The 21,812-nt window shown below is 32.8% G+C and overlaps 1 long non-coding RNA gene across 2 annotated transcripts; it reads right to left on the reverse strand.

Annotated features, from left to right (window-relative positions):
* Nucleotides 1-1,580: 1,580 nt before the first annotated feature.
* On the reverse strand, nt 1,581-16,890 carry LOC136973344 (uncharacterized). Of its 2 annotated transcripts, none has more exons than XR_010880477.1 (3): nt 16,785-16,890; nt 16,616-16,705; nt 1,581-1,798 (listed from the first exon to the last, which is right to left on the reverse strand). It is a non-coding gene; the product is annotated as an uncharacterized lncRNA (long non-coding RNA). The 2 variants fall into 2 exon arrangements; XR_010880476.1 differs by lacking the exon at nt 1,581-1,798 and adding an exon at nt 16,305-16,457.
* Nucleotides 16,891-21,812: the final 4,922 nt, after the last annotated feature.

Genomic DNA, 21,812 nt, shown 5'->3' on the forward strand with positions numbered 1-21,812 from the left:
CTCGTAAATGCTAGGGTCAAGTTTCTATGTAAAATTTTAAATATTCCCAGATTTTTGTCCTAATCTTTCCTAGCTTTTCTTAGACAATAACTACCTCCCTGATTGAAGCGCAGCGACTGTATGCGAATTCCCGTTACCTAAAAATAAGTATTGACTGCTTATAGCATGCGCTATTGTTCTGTATAAGCAGTCAATACTTACCTTGGTTCTAAAACTTCTTTAACACGCATAATAAATTTTAAAGGTATAATACGTTTATTTATGTAGAATAAAGTATGTACGGCCATTTTTTCGACAAAAATGGAAAAAGAAGATCGCTATAATCGCTATATAAAAAAATTCAGCAACGAGTGCATAACCTTTTTGGCTCTTATAAGATCTTATTAAATTACTTTTATATTTTTAATTACAACTTTATGACAGATGAAAATAACACACACCCTGATACTGAACACTATCAGTTCTCATCAATAGAACAAACAATCGAAGTACAAATATCTATGTTTCCAAACATTCCAAGTTTTAGTTTTTTTAATTGTTCGTTGGAATTTTTTACAAACGACTCTCATAATCTAGACTCAGATTTGTGAAACGCAGTAAATATTTTATGCGACAAAATGAACATAACGGACGAACAAAACAAATGTGTCATTTTTACAAAGATTTGCAGCATGTCCATACTATGACATAAATAAACCGCTTTTAGCGATGTGACTAAAATTCGTCGGCGCGTTTCGGTAGAATTGGTTCGAGTTTGGTCCTACCTTGGATGATGATCGCTTCGATCTCGACGGCGCGTCCTTTGCTCGTCTGTGAGGATTAGTAGAGACACTGATCCTCGCGAAGTATCTTACTTTATTCGTCACATTTGCTAGATATATACAGTAGTATCATTAACTATTAAGAGATATTTACAGCAGGTTAGGTCGGAACGGAACAAAAAGAAAAACGTCTCTCCTTGACAGCGTCCGAGAGCCAAGGTCGGTCAGCGCGCGCAAAACCGCGGTGTGGCCCTCTGCCCTACACGCTAATAAATTACTCAATCCACAGAGATGTATACAAGCTTACAGTATTTCATAGAGAAAGAGCAAATGCTTTCTTTGTTGATATTTTTACAAACGAAACCGATAATGTCAAAGAAAAGTTAAAGAAGCTGAAATATTCTGGACTCAAAATAGTACAGAAGAGATATTTCGTGTATATTTTTTATGATGTGTATAGGAAATGCATAATTCTTCTAATACTTATGATTAGAAAAAAATTTGTAGTTTAAACAAAAACACTAAATACTTTCCTGAACATCAATTTCTTTTACAGCTTTAATATTAAAAAAAATTGATTGAACTTCCGGATTACTCGTAATTCCATCGTCTTTATTCTGAAACTGCGTTATTTCTGGCAGACGAATCAAAATTTAATCAGAACAAAGCAATAAATAACTAAAATTATAAAATTAAAAAAAAATTACGCAGGTAACGCTTAAATTACATGTCGAAACAATGTATTAAGCTGCGAAAGAGTCGTGAGTTAAATTTTGACGTTTCGTTAGACGTTGGCTTTCTGATATTTCAGATGTTCTCATAAGTCTACACTGGACGTGCTTTTTCGAATGCAATATTTCATTTTTCTGTATTAAGTCTGCTTACATTCAAGCTTTTACGTCGGTGTGTCAGTCAGTCTGTGAGACAAAATTACGTTATTGCATTAAGTCTGCAATGTTAATTTTACAAGAAGATGGCTTCTTTGCAATTAAAAGTTCAGTCAGGACAGACAGCGCTGAATATATGGCACTCGTACACTGTAAAATAACAATTAAAAATTATTTTGAATATACTGTATAAAGATATTTCTGTATTTAATGATTTTTAAAAACAACTTATAAGTAGGTTCGCATAAATGTAGTAACGATGTATGTACATGTCTAGATAAAGAGTTAGAGAATATACTAAAAGAACTTACTCGAATGAAAAAATTCTTTTTAACGTAAAAGAATCCACCGATGGTTATTCCAAATGGAGTTTTACCATATCTTTTCATGAAATTCAACATCTTTTAAAAGAAATAAAACGGCTTTTTAATGTAACACTTTTATAGGCCAATCGAAAAAATTTGAATTTATTTGCATTACCTTCATTTTGGTTTCTAACGGTAAATCAGCAGAACACAATTTATTGATTTCGATGAATTTTCCGTACAGCTAGAAAAATTGATATCATTAATTATTTTAATTAAATATTTATAATAATTATTATATATTAATCATCTGTGTACATTTCCGCTGTATGAGAAGTTTAATGAAATTTAAAAATGTTTTAATAAATAATGATTTTTTGCTCAGTAGACTACTGAAGATTATTTTCCTCTTACTTGATGTTTTCTTCTATCAGGAACAACAGCCATACAAAATTGCTTGAATATATTCAATATGAATAATTTAGTTGAAATTCAGTATATATTTTATAATTGTTATTGCTTTTGTAAATTCATATGTTGGTACAAATGATCCTATTTGCTGCAAAAACTGTTTTTGAAGTAAACATGTTGCATTTTCTGAAGTAACAGTTTTAGTGAAAGTAAAAAATACAGTTTTGATTACTAATAGAGATTTTATATTATATTTTATATTGTTAGATAAGAACAAAAATCCATTATATAAACTGCGTTAATATTAAACACTTATTCTATAATGTTTGCAATACGCAACATTAAAAACTTTAATTAAGCTTGTTTAAATTACAACATTAATGCATGATTCTCAGATGAATACAAGTCTACAGACTGTTTATGGTAAAGTTTTGGTATTCTGAGATTGTATAACAACATTATGTTACTGATTAAAGAGAATACATTTGTTATAATATGTAATTTGTAAACTGAAAACATGCATTTAAAATTCATAAAAAATAACAATAGAAATATCAAACAAATTTCAGATCATTATCTGAAAGAAAACAGATTTATACAGTAGTTTTTCTGATATTATTAAAACTCAGTATTCATTGGTCAGAAAATGTTATCATTGTCTATTAAACAAGCGTACGTATAAAACATATAGTTAAACATTATTCTTTTTTCAGAAAACTAAGCGCTTCTTAATTAATTTTCCTTTCTTTGTTTTTAGGAAATATCACAATATTATTGATAACCTCTTCGAAAATAACGCTCATAACAAACGACTAACATCCAAATAACGCGAAAAGAACATTACTAGAAGTGACAAAAATATATATTTAAGAACGAAAAATATATAAATTTGTTAATATGACCTTTACGATTTGGCTAAAAATGTAAAAAGTTTTCATGTGAAGATTATCGGTGTATTTAAAATAGTGAAACAAAGAAAGTATTTAAATACGTTGCAGAACATTTTATCTTTTGAGTCGTTTATCATATTAACGCTTTTAAATAAAATATTACTTTATTGTTGGTAAACAGTTTATGAACATCCCGTTTTAAATCAGGAAAGTTTCAATTTTATGTTTTAAAGAATGTTTGTAAATATAGTTAATAAGAAATAATAGGTTTAAGTTTAACTTACCAAAGATGAGAACCGTGAAAGTTGAAAAGTTGTCATTATAAATGAAACTACGAAAATTATCAAAAAAATAGAAAATACAAGACGCATTATATAATTAAGATCAAAGAAAAACACTGCGCAGAAGATGAAACTTGTCTCATACACTCCGAAACAATATACGGCTGGAAGATATACTTCACAAACTTGGTTTACTTCTTGTACATAGGACCATAAATCCCAATGAGTTTCGATCAAGGTTTCGACTTTAGTTACTAGAAGATTTTCTTCTTTTCTCAATTTATCGACTACATCAGATAAATACACGAATCTTTTCGAGAGCATGAGTGCACCTGCACCTATAACAAGTATACAGCAATCTAATTGTCCAATTACATAAATGCACATTAATGTGACGTTCAGGTTACAGAATGCCAGCTCAAACTCTGAGTCAGTTGTTTTCTTCAAAGTCGGATAAAGAAACAAATCAACTACAGTAATGACTGGAATTATTGAAAAAAATAATACTGTGAGGCCACAGATAAAAAATATCTGAATGATATGTGTCATTTCTTTTTCTTCTCTTTCATATCCACTGTTATTTCTAGGTAAGTAAAGTCTTTTCCTTTTAAACAAACTGAATTGAACTAGTGTAAAAATACCAATTGTTACTAAAATAAATTTTATAAGTATTTGATTGTTAGGGAACATTCGAATCCATCCGACACACACCAAATTGTCCGTTATCTCTTGAGTAATAAGTACTACATTAGTCCACATAAATATCTCTATAGCAGTTTGGTACAAAGAATATAATTTCGAAAGATATTTCCATTTTTTGGTAGGCTCGTGACAATCGCAATACATCATTTTAATCCCAAATATTTCTAACGACCAGAGAACTGGTCGTAGAAAGCAAACAATGCACAAACTGTGCTTCTGCTTACTTGGATACATGTTTTACTTTTAGCTATCGAAAAGAGGAATGTAAATACTAAAAATTTTAGATTTCCAGTTCTGCGTCTCTAATGAAACATATTTCTTTACATAAACTAAATGCAGGTTTTCTTAAAATAGAAAACACTTTTAAATACGATATTACGCAAACACTTGATTTGTGTTGTATTGCAGTCACCCGACTAAAATTGCGTAGTAAACGTATTAAGCCAATGCCTTAAAATCCTGTTAATTTCTTTTTAAAATTTAAATATTTTGATCTAAGTGATTATTCTAATTATCGTTTATCTTCTCTTTCGCTTGGTACAAGATAACTGAGTCAACTGCAAATTTGTGGAACCTTGGATAAAGGTAAAATAAAATCAGATGCTTTTAAAATATCGATATTGTACATTTCCTCTTATGCTACTGAAGGCCACCGATGCGGTTTTGACACGTGACTGCGATACAAACTGAAATCAATTGTTTGCGTAATATCGAATTCAAATATCTTTTCTCTTTTATGGAAATCTGCATTTGTTTACTTTACGGCTGCTGCTTTTATTTTGGGCTATATTAATAATGAATTAGTGAATTAACCGTTTAATATTTTAATTAAAATAAAGTTTATATTTTGTTCAATGAAATCACGATTTATTTAGGTCTTATAATATTACCAATGATGAATACAACAAGTAATAATCTTAAATTTGTAAAAGGGCTAAAGAAAAGTTTAAATTAAAGGGTAATTTATATAATTTGCACATTAAATTAGTTTGTCAAAACTACATTTCCGTTGCCATACCAGGCACACGCAATCATATTTGATAATCACTCATAACGTTTTTTAGAACTTTTTCCACTCTGTGTGCACTCTGAGGACCTCTTTTAGAAAGCCTCTTATGGCTTCGGCCAAGTCCACAATGAAGTGACCGGGTGATGTTTAATGAAGTCAAACATATTTATTCGGACCGACCACCAGCCGAAAAATTCATGTGGCATTTTCGTGCAGTTCAGATTCGAGTCCAGAGTCCCCAGAACGGTAGATTGCCAACTTGACCGCTTGGCTATCCAGCCGTCATCACTCGTAACTGATAGAAGTAGGCCATCTTTTCGAGCGTATTAACAAACGGTGTTCACAGTTTCTTATTGGCGAACCAAACTGATCACAAGTATTGTCAAGTAGGCCAGAAGTATTTTGTGTATTTAATACGCCCGAAAACATGACCCATTTCTACAGTTACGAGTAACGATGGCTGGATGGCCGAGCGGTCAAGTTGTCAACCTGTTGTTACAGGGGCCCATTATTGAATCTGAACTGGTCGAAAAAGCCGAAAGAATTTTTCGGGTGGTGATTCATCGGATACATCGGACCCCGTACGGCGTCACCCGGCTACTTCATTGTGGTCTTGGTTGAACACATGACGGGCTTCCTAAACGAGGACTTTTGAGTGCCTACAAGGCGAAAAAAGTTTAAAAGGTTATGAATGATTATCAAATATGTTCGCGTAAGGTACGGCCACGGGAATGTAGTTTAGGCAGAGTAATTTAACGCGTAAAAAATGCAAAGTGAATAAATTCCTTTTTAATTTAAACTTTACTTTAGCCGTTTTACAAATTTATTATTATTATTTTTTGCATTTGTCATTAGCAAAGTTATAAGATGTAAACAAATCGTGATTTAATCGAAGAAAATACAAACTTTATTTGAATTAAAATTTTAAACTGTTAATTCACTAATTCATCGTTAGTATAGATTAAAATAAAAGCCGCAGCCGTAAGATAAACAAATGCAGATTTTCATAAAAGAGAAAAGATATTTGAATAGGATATTACACAAACAATTGATTTCTCATTGTATTGCAGTCACGTGTCAAAACCCGCATTGGTGGCCTTCAATAGTATAAGAGAAAATGTACAGTACAATATCGACGTCTTAAATGCCCCTCTTGACCAACTGCCTCATCCCGAATTCGTCAAAGATCGGAACGGTCCATCTCATAACTCTTTTATAACAGGTGGCGTGACGTGAAAATGCAAGTGATATTTACGGCGGCGCTTTTCGATAATAGACAGGTGCACACTTCATTGGGCCGAACTGAGTACAACATTAATGTCTTAAAAGCATCAGATTTTATTTAAATTTTATCCAAGCTTCTACAAGTTTCCGGTTGACTCAATTTTCTTGTAACAAGCGAAATAGAAGATTAATAATAGAATAATTAGAATACTTAGTTACATCAGACTATTTAAATCTTAAAAAGAAAATAGCATAATTTTTAGTCATTGGTGTAATACATTTACTAATCGAAAGATGAAATTACATCGCTGATACAATTTATGCGGCGTGACTGCAATACAACACAAATCAAGTGTTTGAGTAATATCGTATTTAAAAGTGTTTTCTATTTTATTAAAATTTGCATTTGGTTTCTTTAGAAGAAGATGTTGTATTAGAGGCGAAAAACTGAATTTGAATCCAAATCTAAAATTTTCACTATTTGCATTTCGCCATTCGCTAGTTGAAACCAAACTATGTATATGGGTTACCTGAAGCGCAGTTTGTGCGTTGTGTGTTTTCTACGGCCGATCCTCGTATCATTAGAGATATTTGGAACTAAAATATAATCATCAAATATATACGGAAAAAATAAAATTCGCACTGTTGGTGGCGGTGATGTTTCCTATTCAGCCAGAATTTTTACGTATGTGTGTTCTGGCATAAAAGCGTAAAACAAACTGAACTGAAAGCTGATTTCTGATTCAGTTTTCTGCCACACAATTTCACGCATGTGTGTTCTTGGCCAAACACGACTATTTTCCTGGTCTCCAAAATATCGTTGTAGTGAGGTTCGACTGTATATCATATTCAGAGACATCGCTATCGTTAGTAATTCAAGCGTTTAAATAAGTGCTGCAGTACTCTTTCTGGCATTAGTTTTTAAGCTGGTAATACCCATTCTGCCTAAGGCCAGGAACACACATGCGTAAAATTGTTTGGCAGAAAACTGAATCAGAAATCAGCTTTCAGTTCAGTTTCTGTTTTACGCTTTTATGCCAGAACACACATACGTAAAATTTCTGGCCGAGTAGGAAACGTCACTGCCACTAACAGTGCTAATTTTATTAATTTTTTCCTCTCATACAGGCTATCTATCCCTTTGTACCTTCCATTTTTTCTCTATTTCCTCTGCTATAATATAGAAAATTTAAATTAATAGACTTATATTCCGAATTCAAATAAAGAACGTGTGATTTAAATACTAGGCCTATATATCGATTCTACTAGACCTACCTGTTATTTGAAATTTTGCACCTATAGCCATCCATAAACGTTGTTTAAATACAGTGTCTTTATACATGACACTGATGTGGTCGAACGGATTCAATAAACTTCTCTATTTTATTTATTTTTCGATTTTTCGAGACCGTCACAATTGTAGGGTTAACCCTCATTGCCGCCATTGTTAGAATAAAAAGCACGTGTCTACTTTGACGTCATAGAAAAGACTTCTCTTTATTGGAGGAATTTTGGCATGAAAATTTTACGGCGTAAAAAGTAAAGACATGCTCTACTCTATTTTCAGCTCTGTTTCAGCTAAATTTCAGAAAATTTTTTACGTTTTCTGTTTTAGCTGGATTTTACGCTGAATTTTACGCATGTGTGTTCCTGGCCTAACAGACACTGTGTAATTCGTAAACCACTCTATGACGTCTACCTAGACTGCCGTCTCTGCTCTGAATTGAATTTTTACATGGAACGGTACATTTAAATTTAAAATGTTTATTTTAAAATTTAAATTCGAAATATTAATTATAAGTATAAAAAACAAAAATAAATCAAATTTCATCAATACAAGTATAGCTAATCTTGATTTCAATGTCGTATTCAAACAGTAATACAATAGAACCTCGATTAACGAGTAATTTGCATAACGAGCAAAACATATTGTAAAAATTGTTCGCTTAACGAGCAACGTTTCACATAACGAGTGACGAGGAAAGAGAAATTCCAGGATTGTGCGGATGCTTCATCAGTCTGTGTTTAGAACTCGTTTCGCTAACATCATAGTGTCGCTCATAATCAAATATTTTTCCTAACATGTGTTCACACATAGTACGTATAAACATCAACAACCATAGCCCGTTATATAATAAACATTCCAAACGATACCCCAAATTCTTGTGCTATGTAAAGGCTATAATTAAATAATGGAAATTAATTAATTTGAGTAGAGGTAGGCAGTTATGCCGCCATCTCGTATTCAATTTAATGTCTAATTCCAAATTAAGTTTTAGAAATGTCTAAATTAAAAATTATTTATTTATAATTATTAAATTTAATACGAGATGGCAGCATAACTGCCTATCTCTAGTCATTAATTAATTTCTATTATTTAATTATAGCCTTTACATAGCCCAAGAATTTAGCATATGTTTGGCGTATTTAGAGGCAGTCTATAAATTACGTAAGGAATTTTGGGGTGGGTGGGGGTCAAGGATTTCTTACGATTTCTTACTCAGGGTAGGGGTAATAGATCTCGTCTTACGTAATATTCTTATTTTTATTTTTTGATCTCGTTGAGTGATGGAGTTTTGAATTTGTCTTCAATTTGGCGGTTTCTATTAAGAACACTCGTTGTCTCGTGTGACGTGATAGAATAATAACACTAGCAGATTTACGCTTTACACATTTTCTATCATGGGAGAAAGGCCGTGTGGTGGTTTCTCTCTCTTGTTTTTTATTAAAATAAGTGCACCACTAATATGGGTGTATAACACTAAGAATACATAAACCAAAATACATGATACAAAGTAAACATAAAATTAGTATTCGGCTTTTAGTGAAAAACAAAATGTAAAATTAGAAATTAAAAATTATAAATAGTATTTTCTTTCATATTCTTTGAACATAATTATAAAAAGAATCAAACAGTGGCTTATCGAGTGGACATGGCCACCTAAAACTACGCGTAAAGATTTCTAATTTCGGAATAAATCTATTTTGATCGTAAATTGGACAATGAGAGATCATATGGTCGACGGTGTCTAGGTTTTCTGTAGAGCAAAAGCAAGAGGCAGTTTCTACCCGGTTATACATGCTCAGTAAATAGTTGAGCAGTAGCAAACGTTAAATCTCTAAGTGGTGATGAGAACCTGCATTCAATACTAGGAAAATAAAGTCTTGTTAGTCTACCAGTTTTACTGCTCAACCATTGTTGATTCCGCTTTTGCATAGTGTTGTCATGAACATAATTTTTAAGGCTACTGCGTGAGAGAGAGATGCGAGTGTAGTCCAAGTCTGTGTCCAGGTGACTTAGCATCAAAGTCGGCTTTTTCATTTCCTAGTATGTCCAGAAACAAATATAAAAGTTATCTTATTTACATGACTTTTAACTTGATGCTGGACATATGAGATTTTATTGCTATTGCAATTGGGATTTAATAGAGCTCTTAGGACAGACTGAGAATCACTGTAAATGTTGATAGACAGAGTTTTGTTTGGTAATGAAGTGGCCCACTGAACAGCTTGGTAGACAGCATCTTCGTCAGCTTGATAGATGGAGGTGTGTGGGGGTATCTGTACATTCTAACATATTTTAGACAAAATATGTCAGTTTGGATACAGATACTTGAGCCGACGTGAAGGGGACTTTAGGACCCATTTGTGTAGATGTCTGCATGGTTATCCATGGAAGAAGCAGATGACCCCAAATAACCTTGTTTACAGGGTGATGATCAGAGATAGTAGGGTAATTGCAATGTGGTAGCATTTGAACAGCCGTACATAAGAGCAGAGACCGTTGTTGAGCCTTGATGTTCCTAGTTCTGATGTAGTAGTTTAGAACCTTTTCTGCAATACATAGTGGCAAAGGAAAGAGCTCTGCTAGTATAAGAGGGGCATTAGAAGAAACAGTTCTGCAGCACTTTGAAATTCTGATGGAAAACTGTCTTTGGAGAAAGAGTAATTTACTTTACTGAATTTTTGCTAGTTACATGACCCCATCTAGAGGTTGCGTAAAGTAGCATTAGTTGTATTGCCCCATTATATAGAATTTTACAAGCTTTATGATTTAGTCCCCAGGTGCACCTAGCACATTTTATTAGCATGTAGTTTATTTTCTTGACCTTAGCCAAGATGTAAATATGGCAACGGAATGTGGTTTCTGTATTTTCTATTGTTTTATTTTGTTTGACGTTTCTGTTTACACGTGCACTAGCTAGTCGATCAGTCAAAGTTTTTTGCGTCCTTTTGTGAAAATTATAAATTAATATAAAAATGAATATTATGACGTTGATTAATGATAATAATAATAATAATAATAATAAGATTGCTAATAATTAAAAAAAATTCTTAAAATAAATTGTTCATTCGAATTCATTAAATTTTTATATTTTTAAATTTGTTCACATAAAGTCTTTTATAAATAATAGTACATATCAATTAACTAATTAATAATTATATATTTTGGACCTAAGGTTTTTAGGGTTTCATAAAAAAATTTTTTTTGTTAAAATCTTTCTATAAAATCATGCGTAAATACGTATTACGTAAGATAGGGAAGGGGAGGGGATCAAAGAAAATATTACGGTATCTTACACAGGGGTAGGTGGGGGTCTAAAATGGCCGAAATCGCCCTTACGTAATTTATGGACAGCCCCTTCGGTATTCAAGAAACAGAATATTGTGTCTACGTTGCGTATTCGAACATAAAACCGCAAGTACGCACCAAGGTGATTGGTATTTGCGGTAAACCACAGTATCACCAGTGATGGGTTAACCCATCAGTGATCGCTACTGTTAGTCCTTACGCTCGAATGACAGGTATGTTCATAAAACACGTTCCATTTAACGAACTTTTCGCATTAACTGATACTCCTTTTGCTAGATTAGTCCATTATAGGGCTTGTTTACTATAATATACATGATTCTGTTACAAAAATTATGTAGTTATCTAGTTATTGTACATTTAGAACTTTGTACAAAATAATGTAAAATTATACAGCGGTTTTACGGTATTATTTTACGATATTAATAGTTGCAATAGTCATGGACAGAACGGTTGGCTGTAAGTCTGTTTATTTGATTATATTTATTATTCGGGCTGTTATATATAAGAGGAAAAGTGTGATGATCGGTCAAAAAATGATCCCCCAGATTGTTACATTTTTGAACTTACCAGATCCTGAAACATTGAGAAATAAAAAAATGGTGTTTTTTTCTGCATACATGAAATGTTAGGTAAGTATTGACTGCTCATAGTGTGTGGAGGGCTTCGATTTTTTTCACTGTCTTCGAAGGAGGTTTGTATATTAAGCGGACTGATGCTATTAAATTTTGGTGGTTAAAGGTCGAGTATATGGGGAAGTAAAGAGGGTCGTGTTTATTTCCAGTAGGGTCGGGCTTAATGCTGATTTTACTCGTTAGCATTTACAATTTTTTATAAAACCTAGCCTCAAAATCAAGTTTCTGGCTATTTTATAATACAGTAGAGCATCGATTATCCGACCCCCGATCAACCGTCACATCGGTTAACCGACCGCGTTCTAGTCGGCAAATTCAAATGTCCGCTAGTGATGTGGCGCTACAATATTTGGCTACGTCTTGGCTACTTTAACATTATTTTTGTTAAATTTTTGCGTGTTTTAGCTGGCAACACTGACTCAATCATTAGAGGGAGGCCAGTATTTAAACGAGGCTTAATTTTATTAAACGACGCTATCCAATTGCTGTTTTTAAAACGTGTGCGAGATTTAGCGGCAAAAAAAACGAGTGTCAGCTGTGAAGCAAAAGAAAATTTTGGACTTCTTTTTCTAATGTATAGGCCTACTTTATGTAAAATATGTAACCCGAATATAGGCTATATTTTTTATTTTGTTTTATATTTTTCAATATACAGTACAGTACTGTATTTATTTTGTGCAAAATAAAGAAATAAGTTTTAACGATACAATAGCGACGATTATTATTTTTAAAAAATTTTGTTAGGCTTAACATCGATGAAAATTCAACGCGAAGCAGGTTAATAGCGATATACTAATATACTAATTACGTGGGATATACTAATATACTATACTAATGTATTTTTCCATACTCGGGTAACAGAAAATACTCGGAAAACAGAAAAAACGGATAACCGGAAGGTTATCCGTTTTTTCTGTTATCCGACCAACCCCAGTCCCCAATTCAGTCGGATAATCGATGCTCTACTGTAATTAAAAATATAAAAAGTTTCAAAATAAAATATCGTAGCAAATGGCGCTATCAAACATTGCCGAGAAAGTTAACAAACTCGTTGCTGGATTTTTTATCTTCGATTTAACTATTAAGCATTCAGAAAAAAAACCAAAGCAGTTAATTAAAGATTCACAAAGGGCCAGTCGATTAATAGCGGTCTATTTGAAAGTTAAAAGACAAATTTCTTCTGATTTATGTTTAATAAAATATGTACTATTAACTATTTTATGAGCTTTTATTTTATTTGTAATCTATTCTTAATTTGTATCACTATAGAAACGAGGTCTACACTCAAAAGTGGTTTATGAGTCCTTCACTGAGACCACTGTAAAGTTGACAAGATTCACTAAAGTTGAGATAAATAATACCAAGAGTTAATAAATTACTTTTTTTTCACAGAAAATGACCAAAAATGCAGATGACGCTTGAAAAAAACAACAGAAATAGGTCGAACATCGCAACATAGCTCCATTTTAATCATAGAATTACTAGAAATAATAATGTTTTATATATTTCAATACCTAGACGATAGAAAATTAGATATATGCAGCCAAGTATGTAGACAATGGAGAGATATCATCGAAAAGGTGATGAATAACAGAGTAACAACGATCTCAAGGGTAATTATTCTAACATTATTTTGTTGAGTAAATGCAATGCTTATATAACTGCTGCGAACGTCCAAAATTCTAAAATCGATTGACAAAAATAATTTATAACTTACGGAATCCACATTAGAAAATTTAATACTGAAACTTAGGAAACGTATTTAATTTTGTTTGTGTCTGCGCGTGAGGTTTTTGCATTTGAATCCTAAATAACTAAATTTTGAAGCCTTCTATGGATCAATGCCGTCTTTCTTTGAGTGCAGTCTCGTTCTTGAAAATTCTTTTTTCTATGCGAGGTGTTTCGCATTTGTCTTGAGTAAATGTCACTTCAATATCAGTGGAGTAACTATTGTTAGGCAATGTAGCTGTGCTTGAGAAGATGCAGATCGTCTAAGTGTAGTACATGCGGTTTAATATGTATTACATCGCTTCGTTTTATTTTTAATTTATTGAATAATAGGTTTAATTAAAGACAAGACCAATGGCTTTAAAGAACTACCTTCTGAAAATTCTAAGTGTTACGTTTATTTAAATTGTTTTACTGTACATTCTGAAATATAGTGTTGTTTTCTAGTGTTGCATCGTGATTTCCAGTTACATAATAACTGCCAGAACGTTTTCTTTAAGTGTAATCTGTGTAACAACCTTGAATGTACTATACTGGCGAAAACATTTTTCTAATCTATGTCGTGTAAGTCTGTACGATGAGTACCAGTAATTCATCTTTGCCTTCCATGTAATTAATTCCACAGCATATTTGTTGTTCTACATGCTAATACATTAATATTATTTGTTTAATTTCGTTGTATATAGTTGTAATAATGTTGCACATTTTGAAAATGTTTAAAAAAAACTTCTATAATTGAGTATTGAATTTCCTAGTGTCAAAATCTCAACGTTTGCACATGGATATTGAAGTAACATTCTAACATTACGCTAACAACTTTTTAACAAAATTTTCTTAACTGAAGAGATTTTGCGTATGTTTATTTGTAGAAAAGCTAGTTGAAAATTAAAACGAATTGCAGAGTCTTTGTATTAACTTGAATATAATAATGCAAAGTTATACTGTATTAAGATTGTAAACTATTGTAAACAAGGTTGCAAACAAAGAGAGAACAAAAGAAACGCCGACATCGCTAATCGGATTCAGGTGTGGTCCGCTGATAGACCACTTGCCCGACGGTGAACTGGACGTAATGAAGTGGGTCGGAATATCGGCGGACGTAAATGTAAGCTTCACTCTCATTCGATAAAAGCGGACCTGGGTAAAAGCTGTTTGCGCAAGAAAGGTTTGTGATTGATCAGAATTTCCGTCCAAAACACTTTAAAATGCGAAGCCAACGGGGGAGGGAGGAGAGAAAGGCTCGAAACTGGAACACGGAAGTCTCAAGCACCTGGAAAACCCGCTGAGCGTAAGGAAAGAGAAAGAGAGCGTACAGTATATCTCTGGTAAACATCTCAGGGACCGGTGAGTGTTGAGACAGTAGAGCCACTCCGTAGGCTGACCAAGGCCTCTCAAGAACCTGATCGTTCCCGTAAGTCAAATTATATTACGCTTTGTGTTTAATGTGTTTTCTAACTGATATAGTGTATATATTTTTGTAAATAAACTGTACATTACGGACTATCTTGAGTGTGGTGGTGTGCTTTCCATCGAACCTGGATCAACTATATTGAATGTGATACATACGGCCAACCAACCCAAAGAAACGGAGTTTGGGGAAGAGCTTCACTAAGATATTCAATTAAAGTAGAACACATTAATTAATTACTTTATCATCTAAATAAATCTACATCTGTTAATATTCTGATTTGTTTAAACAGAAAATCCCTCTTTACGTAATAAACTGTATAATCTACGAACCAAAAAATTTACGTTTTTACACGGGGTTCGGCGATAAATTTCAAAACAATTGGTTCGTTTTCAGAGATGAACCTCGACCTAACATTCAATTTACGTTAAAATTTTCTTGTACTTATCAAGCAGCCAGTAGAATATATTCATTCCTAAATAGTAAGTTTATGATTATTATACATTCAAAGTATAGTAAATAACTTTACTTCGTAATTTGAGATTCTTTGTCAAGTGATATTAACCGTCACATCTTTATGTAATTAAAAATGAAAATGACACGCTCTGATACTGAAGACTATCAGTTCTCATCAATAGAACAAACAATCGAAGTACAAATATCAATGTTTCCAAACAATCCAGGCTTTAAATTTTTAAATTCTTCGTTGGAATTTTTTGCAAACGACTCTCATAATCTAAATTCAGATTTTAAAAATGCAGTAAATAATTTATGCGACAAAATAAACATAATGGACGAACAAAAGAAATGTGTCATTTTTACAAAGATTTGCAGTAGGTCCATACTAAGACATAAATAAACCGCTGATAAATTACCCAATCCACAGAGATGTATACAAGCTTATAGTGTTTCATGGAGAAAGAGCAAATGCTTTCTTTGTTGATATTTTTACACAAGAAACTGATAATGTCAAAGAAAAGTTAAAGAAGCTGAAATATTCTGAACTCAAAATGATACAAAAGAGATGTTTCGTGTATATTTTCCATGATGTGTATAGGAAATGCGTAGTTCTTCTAATACTTATGATTAGAAAAAATTTGTAGTTTAAACAAGAAATTAAATACTTTTTTGGACATCAATTTATTTTACAGCTTTAATATTATAAAAAATCAAGTGATCTTCCGAATTACTCGTAATCCCTTCGTCTTTATTTTGAGACCGCGTTATTTCTGGCAGACGAATCTAAATTTAATCAGAACAAAGTAATAGAAAACTTATATTATATAATTTAAAAAATTAAGCAGGTAACGCTTAAATTAAATGCCGACAAAATGTATTAAGCTGCGAAAGAGTCGAGAGTTAAATTTTAACGTTTCGTTAGACGTTGGCTTTCTGATATTTCAGATGTTTCGTAAGTATACACTGGACGACACTGAATGCAGTATTTCGTTTTCCTGTATTAAGTATGCTTACATTCAAGCTTTCACGTCAGTGTGTCAGTCAGCCTGCGAGACAAAATTACGTTATTGTATTAAGTCTGCAATCTTAATTTTACAAGAAGACGGCTTCTTTGCGATTAAAAGTTCAGTCAAGACAGACAGCGCTGAATATATCGCACTCAGACCCTTAAAAAAATATTTAAAAATTATTGTGTTAAGATTTCTGTATTTAATCATTTTTAAGAATAACTTATAAATATATTTGCATAGATGTAATTAGTTATAAATTATATTCGAAACATGAAGTTTAATAAAGAGTTAGAGAATGTATTGAATGAACTTACTCGAATGAAGAAGTTCTTTTTAACATAAAAGAATCCGCCGATGCTTACTCCAAATGGAGTTTTACCGTATCTTTTCATGAAATTCAGCATCTTTTAAAAGAAATAAAACGGATTTTTAATATATTAAATTAATAAGCCAGTCGAAAGAATTCGAATTTATTTGCATTACCTTCAATTTGGTTTCTAACGGTAAATCAGCAGAACACAATTTATGGATTTCGATGAATTTTCCGTAAAGCTAGAAAAATTGAAATTAATAATATTAATGACGATTGTTTCATTTATATATAAACTCTTGTATTCAGTATTTAAGTTTATGAATCGATTGCAATTTTATATTATATTAAAAATACTGTACATATAAGTTCAATGTACTCACAACTTTAACACTAGCTTTAACCATGAGTAAAATTTACTCACCCGATCCGATTTTTATGTAGTACAGTGAAACCTCGGTATACGACCTTAATCCGTTCCTGATGTTTGTACTTATACCAAACAGGACGTATATCAAACCAACCTTTCTCATAAGAAGTAATGTAAAAATGATTAATCCGTTCTCATGTAAAAAAACCCCTCTTGATATGATATATTTATGCGGTTGTAAAATAATTTAAACACTGTTTGATCACATTAGTAAAAAAATAAATTTTATTATAGATTTTTAAAGTTATAACAGTATATTGTATTACATTATTTAAATCATTAAATCAAAATCAAATCAAATCAAACTCTCCTTAAATACTAATACTAATAATCTGTTTAGAAATTGATTAAACCCCTTACGCAACGTTAGCAGATTTAATAATGTCTTTATTTTTCACGACTGTCGATATCGTCGTTCTCGGAATACGGTATGCAACAGCTAAATCTCGAACACCCATGCCACCTTCATATTTCTCAACAATCTCTTTTTTCAGTTCCATTGTGATTTTAATCATTTTTTAAATTTTCTGTTGCTTTTCATTTGCCTTTTTGCAATTCATGATTGATAAAAATAATAAAATTTTACTCACAAATTAAAATTATAAGAAATTTAACAAAGTTATAAACCGTAGCACCGCGAACATCTAGTCTGGTCTAGTACACCGATAGTGCTACTTTGTTCATAGATGGCGAATATAATTGAATTAAGTAGTATACCGAACAAAAAATCGTATACCGAGCAAAATTTGTTTCGTCCAAACAGGACGTATTCTAAAGCAGACTTATACCGAGGTTCCATTGTACTTAAAAACTTTGCTTTCCAGAAAACCTTGCTGTTGCCAGATATGTACACACTGTGTCCTTCACATAGTCTCTAATATATATTTGTAAAAAACACCTGTTAGCAATTCTCGGTGTTTTATTGACAATATAAGCTAGTAAGTACATTTTATACATGCTCAACGTTTCTAGCTGTTTGACTTTAGTTACCAGTTAATTAGTTATATATAACAATTCGGTTTATGTTACCTTAGGTTCCGAGATGGCGGCGGTGGGAATTTTTCCCTATCTTGGCGACTGCGGCGGGGAAAAATTTTTTCCCTAGAGTCGTGACGTCGACGCCGTTGAGAATTTTTCCCCGTTCGGTTTCAACCCTGAGTTCGGCGTTGCCGAGTATCCTGTAACCTCGAAACGGCGACGGTCGTGTGTAAATTTGCGACGGTAGAGGGAGCCTTTTCGTGACGTCGTGCGAGAGTAATATCGGCGGGAAATTCGTAGTGGTGTTACGAACGAATTTGCAAATGCTCGATCTGTGACGTGATTTCTGTTCATTTCAATGCAATTTTATGCAAATCGACTAGTTTCCAGTTGGAATCGTTTACTGCAGTGTTGCGACGAATTGCGTATTGGAATAATTGCTGTTTATTTTTCTGGTTACGATATTTCATTTTTTTTTCCTCGCCACCTCCTCGCGTTTAGTTTATTGCCAATTATTCGATAATGAGTAGTTTTGCCGATTTGAGTTTCAACGACGAATTTCGGTCGAGTTGCACCACCCGTGATTTCTACAAGTTAATGGAAGACGACTTTTTGGAGCTAGGTTTGCCTCCCCGTATCGATAACGCATTGAACTTTCCGAAATTTGCTGTAAAATTAGGCATACAGCCGACCGAGTCCGTTTGCATTCCGTGCGATTCTAAATGCAAATTATATCATCGGAGTAATAGAGAAAGCTGTTTCTTGCGATGTAGTAAGTGCGGAACGAAGACTTCTGCCTTTGAAGGAACATTTAAAAGTAAATTTGGCCACATTTCTTGGGGTTGCATTCTGTCGTTTATATGGCCAAGTAGTAATAAATCGAACAGAGGGAAACGCCAATCGACCAATAAAAGAGCAGCCGAATCGAAAAGAACAGGGAAGAAAAGAGCCGCACCAAAAGAAAAGGAAAGTATCCGAGCTGGCAAAACCGAAAAAAGAATGGATCGGAAAGGAAAAAACAAGGTAGGAAGAAGTAGGCAACCACCATCGAAAAGTGGGTAAAAAAATTTTTTTTTTTTTTTTTTGGTTATTTCGGTTAACGTCCGCGGAGTCTGCAGAGAAATTCAAGATGGCGGCCGGAAACGAGGCCATCTTGAATCGAGGGAAAAATTTTTTCCCCGTCGCAGTCTCCAACGTAGGGAAAAATTTCCCCCGTCGCCATCTCGGAACCTAGGGTAACATTAACCAACAATTCTTACACTCGAAACAAAAACATAATGTCGGATGATAAACGTATTTTGGAATGACTTCATAAATTCAATGAGGGAGCAAAAGATGATGATATTATTGGCAGATTTTCTGGAGATTACGATGACAGCGATTTATTTTATAATTATTGCACAAGTAATAAAGGACCACAAGAAATAGAAGATGACCTTCGAATTGAGAAAGATAGAAAATCCCAAAATCTGGAAATAAGAGAAAGAAATCCAGCAAATAGTTGATTAACTTTCCCGGCAATAACGTGTAATACTGCGTGTGGCACCATTTGTTATGATATTTTATTTAAAAACTTTTTATATACTTAATTATTATAAAATGGCAAAAGCTTAATTTTGAAGGTAAGGATTAATTTTATAAAAATTGTAAATATTTATAACAAATAAAATTATGTCCGATCCTACTCGAGATACGATACACCACTATATCTTTCACTGCTCGATCTTTATCCATCAAGATTTAGTGGCATGAATTCCCCTAATACACAAGCCTCCCTGCAACATTTCAGAAATTTTCGAAAAAAATACGGGAGTTATTAAGCTTTAAAATACGTGAACAAAGTTCTTCCTCCCCCCTACACACATATACACTAATAGCTTTACATACAAAAACAAAACCCGGAATTTGTTGCAATTCTCGACGTGTCAAGATAGTCTGAGTCGAAAATTCTAAAAACTTTGGAAGATCATTGTCACCTATGAAGATAAGGATACCGGATTCTCATTCAACATCAGATTTTATTTTCCCGAAAAGCATCTTATCTTAGCCGATCACCAATGTGTCGCGTATCCCATCAAACTACATCAAACTAATTAATTTATTAAATCTCTTAACAAAGATTAAGAGCAATTACTCTTAAATTTTTATATTTTTATTAAAGTCAGGTATTATGTTACTAAAATTGAATTAAATATATATAAACTTTGATAAAATTCATAGTTGTCTCTTGTACTTTCCCGATTCTCATAAGTACATTCATGCAACTAAGTCCAGCAATTGCTGTTTTCCAACATATTTCCATGACAATTACGAGTACTTTCTTGTTTTTGCGCTATCAAGATATATGGCACAGAAACAAGAGAATGTCGTGGAAATATGTTTGAAAACAGCAGTTGAAAGATTTTTAAAAAGATACTGTGTTGCCTTTTGTAATGTTTGGATTTTGAGATATTTATTTGTTTGTAGGCTAAACTAAATAATAAAGAACTAGGAGGACAAAAGGTTATCTGAAAAAAGGAAAGCAGATAACATAATAAAAAGTATTATGCAATCTGCAAAACCAACGACGAGATAGAAAAAAAGCATATAATCGACCCTGAGTATAACGCAATATATATTCTACCGAAGAAACTCTGGCTTTAATTACCTCCACGAAGTTAACTAAATCGTAATATATAATGTTATGACATATTGCTATAGAAAAAAGTGTTATTATTTTTCATCCTACCACGGCATTAAGAAAGCAAAGAAATTCCGTTATCCATCGGATGCTGCTACCACTATTACAAAAGCTAAAACTGATATCAAACTTCGAGCTTTAGTGGACCTAACGTCTTTTTATCACTCTAACAGATGTATTAAAAAGTTTTTCTAGGCGATAAATGTAATTTGAAGAATATTAGCAACGTTTACCAGTGGGGTTTGGACAGCACTGCAAGATAGATTAGATACAAACAGCTTCCGAAGAAAATTTTGAGGGCGCTAATATAATTACGATTTTTTTGGTGAATACAAACTTTTGACAAAAGTGAGAATTTAATGGCAAAATCTTAGACCAAGTTCTACCAGATATTGCAGATAAATTAGTTTTCACTTCGTAAAAGAAACAGACAAGAAAAGTCTGTACGAATTTATTCACATTAAAAACCAGATTTGTGAGATACAAAGTACTGAAATTAAAAGTGAATTTTACTATAAAGTTAAATCACGAGTTTATCGTAACCATGGTCAGTACTAAAGTCTGTAATACTTTAACATCAATTAAATCAACGCAAAAGTGTTATCAAACTGAAAAGTGATGTATTAAAATCCATTGTTTACTGCGTGATTGAATTTTTGTACGTTAGTTCCTTAACATTTACCCAAATCAGGCATCCATTCTCTCGGCTTATGGCTTCCTGTTCAGAGATTCACTCTGGTCACAGGCCTACCTACTGCAAGCATCGGTATGCTCTGCCTGGCAGCATATGTTTAGTCGCATATTTCCAAATCAGTCTTTAGAGAAGAGTGAACGTAAAAACAGTTACAAAGTTGATAGATTTTCATATTTTTGCAACTGGCTCGTTAGGGATTTCGGAGGTCGGAAGCAGTTGTTGAGATTCATTATGAATTAAACAACTGCGAAATTAAACCTCAGTTGTTAGAGGTGTACAGTGTATTTTCAGGTGGCATAAGGTTATGACGTTAGGCCACCTGAAAAGTAAGTTATATAAAAATCTATTTGGAGCTTATCAGAATTAGGAATCTATGGAAATATCTTTTCAGTACTTCAGTAGTGTGTTCCCATCCTAGC

This window comes from Centruroides vittatus, unplaced genomic scaffold, assembly GCF_030686945.1.
Source record: "Centruroides vittatus isolate TY-2023 unplaced genomic scaffold, ASM3068694v2 contig_3146, whole genome shotgun sequence".
Classification (NCBI taxonomy): Eukaryota; Metazoa; Arthropoda; class Arachnida; order Scorpiones; family Buthidae; genus Centruroides; species Centruroides vittatus.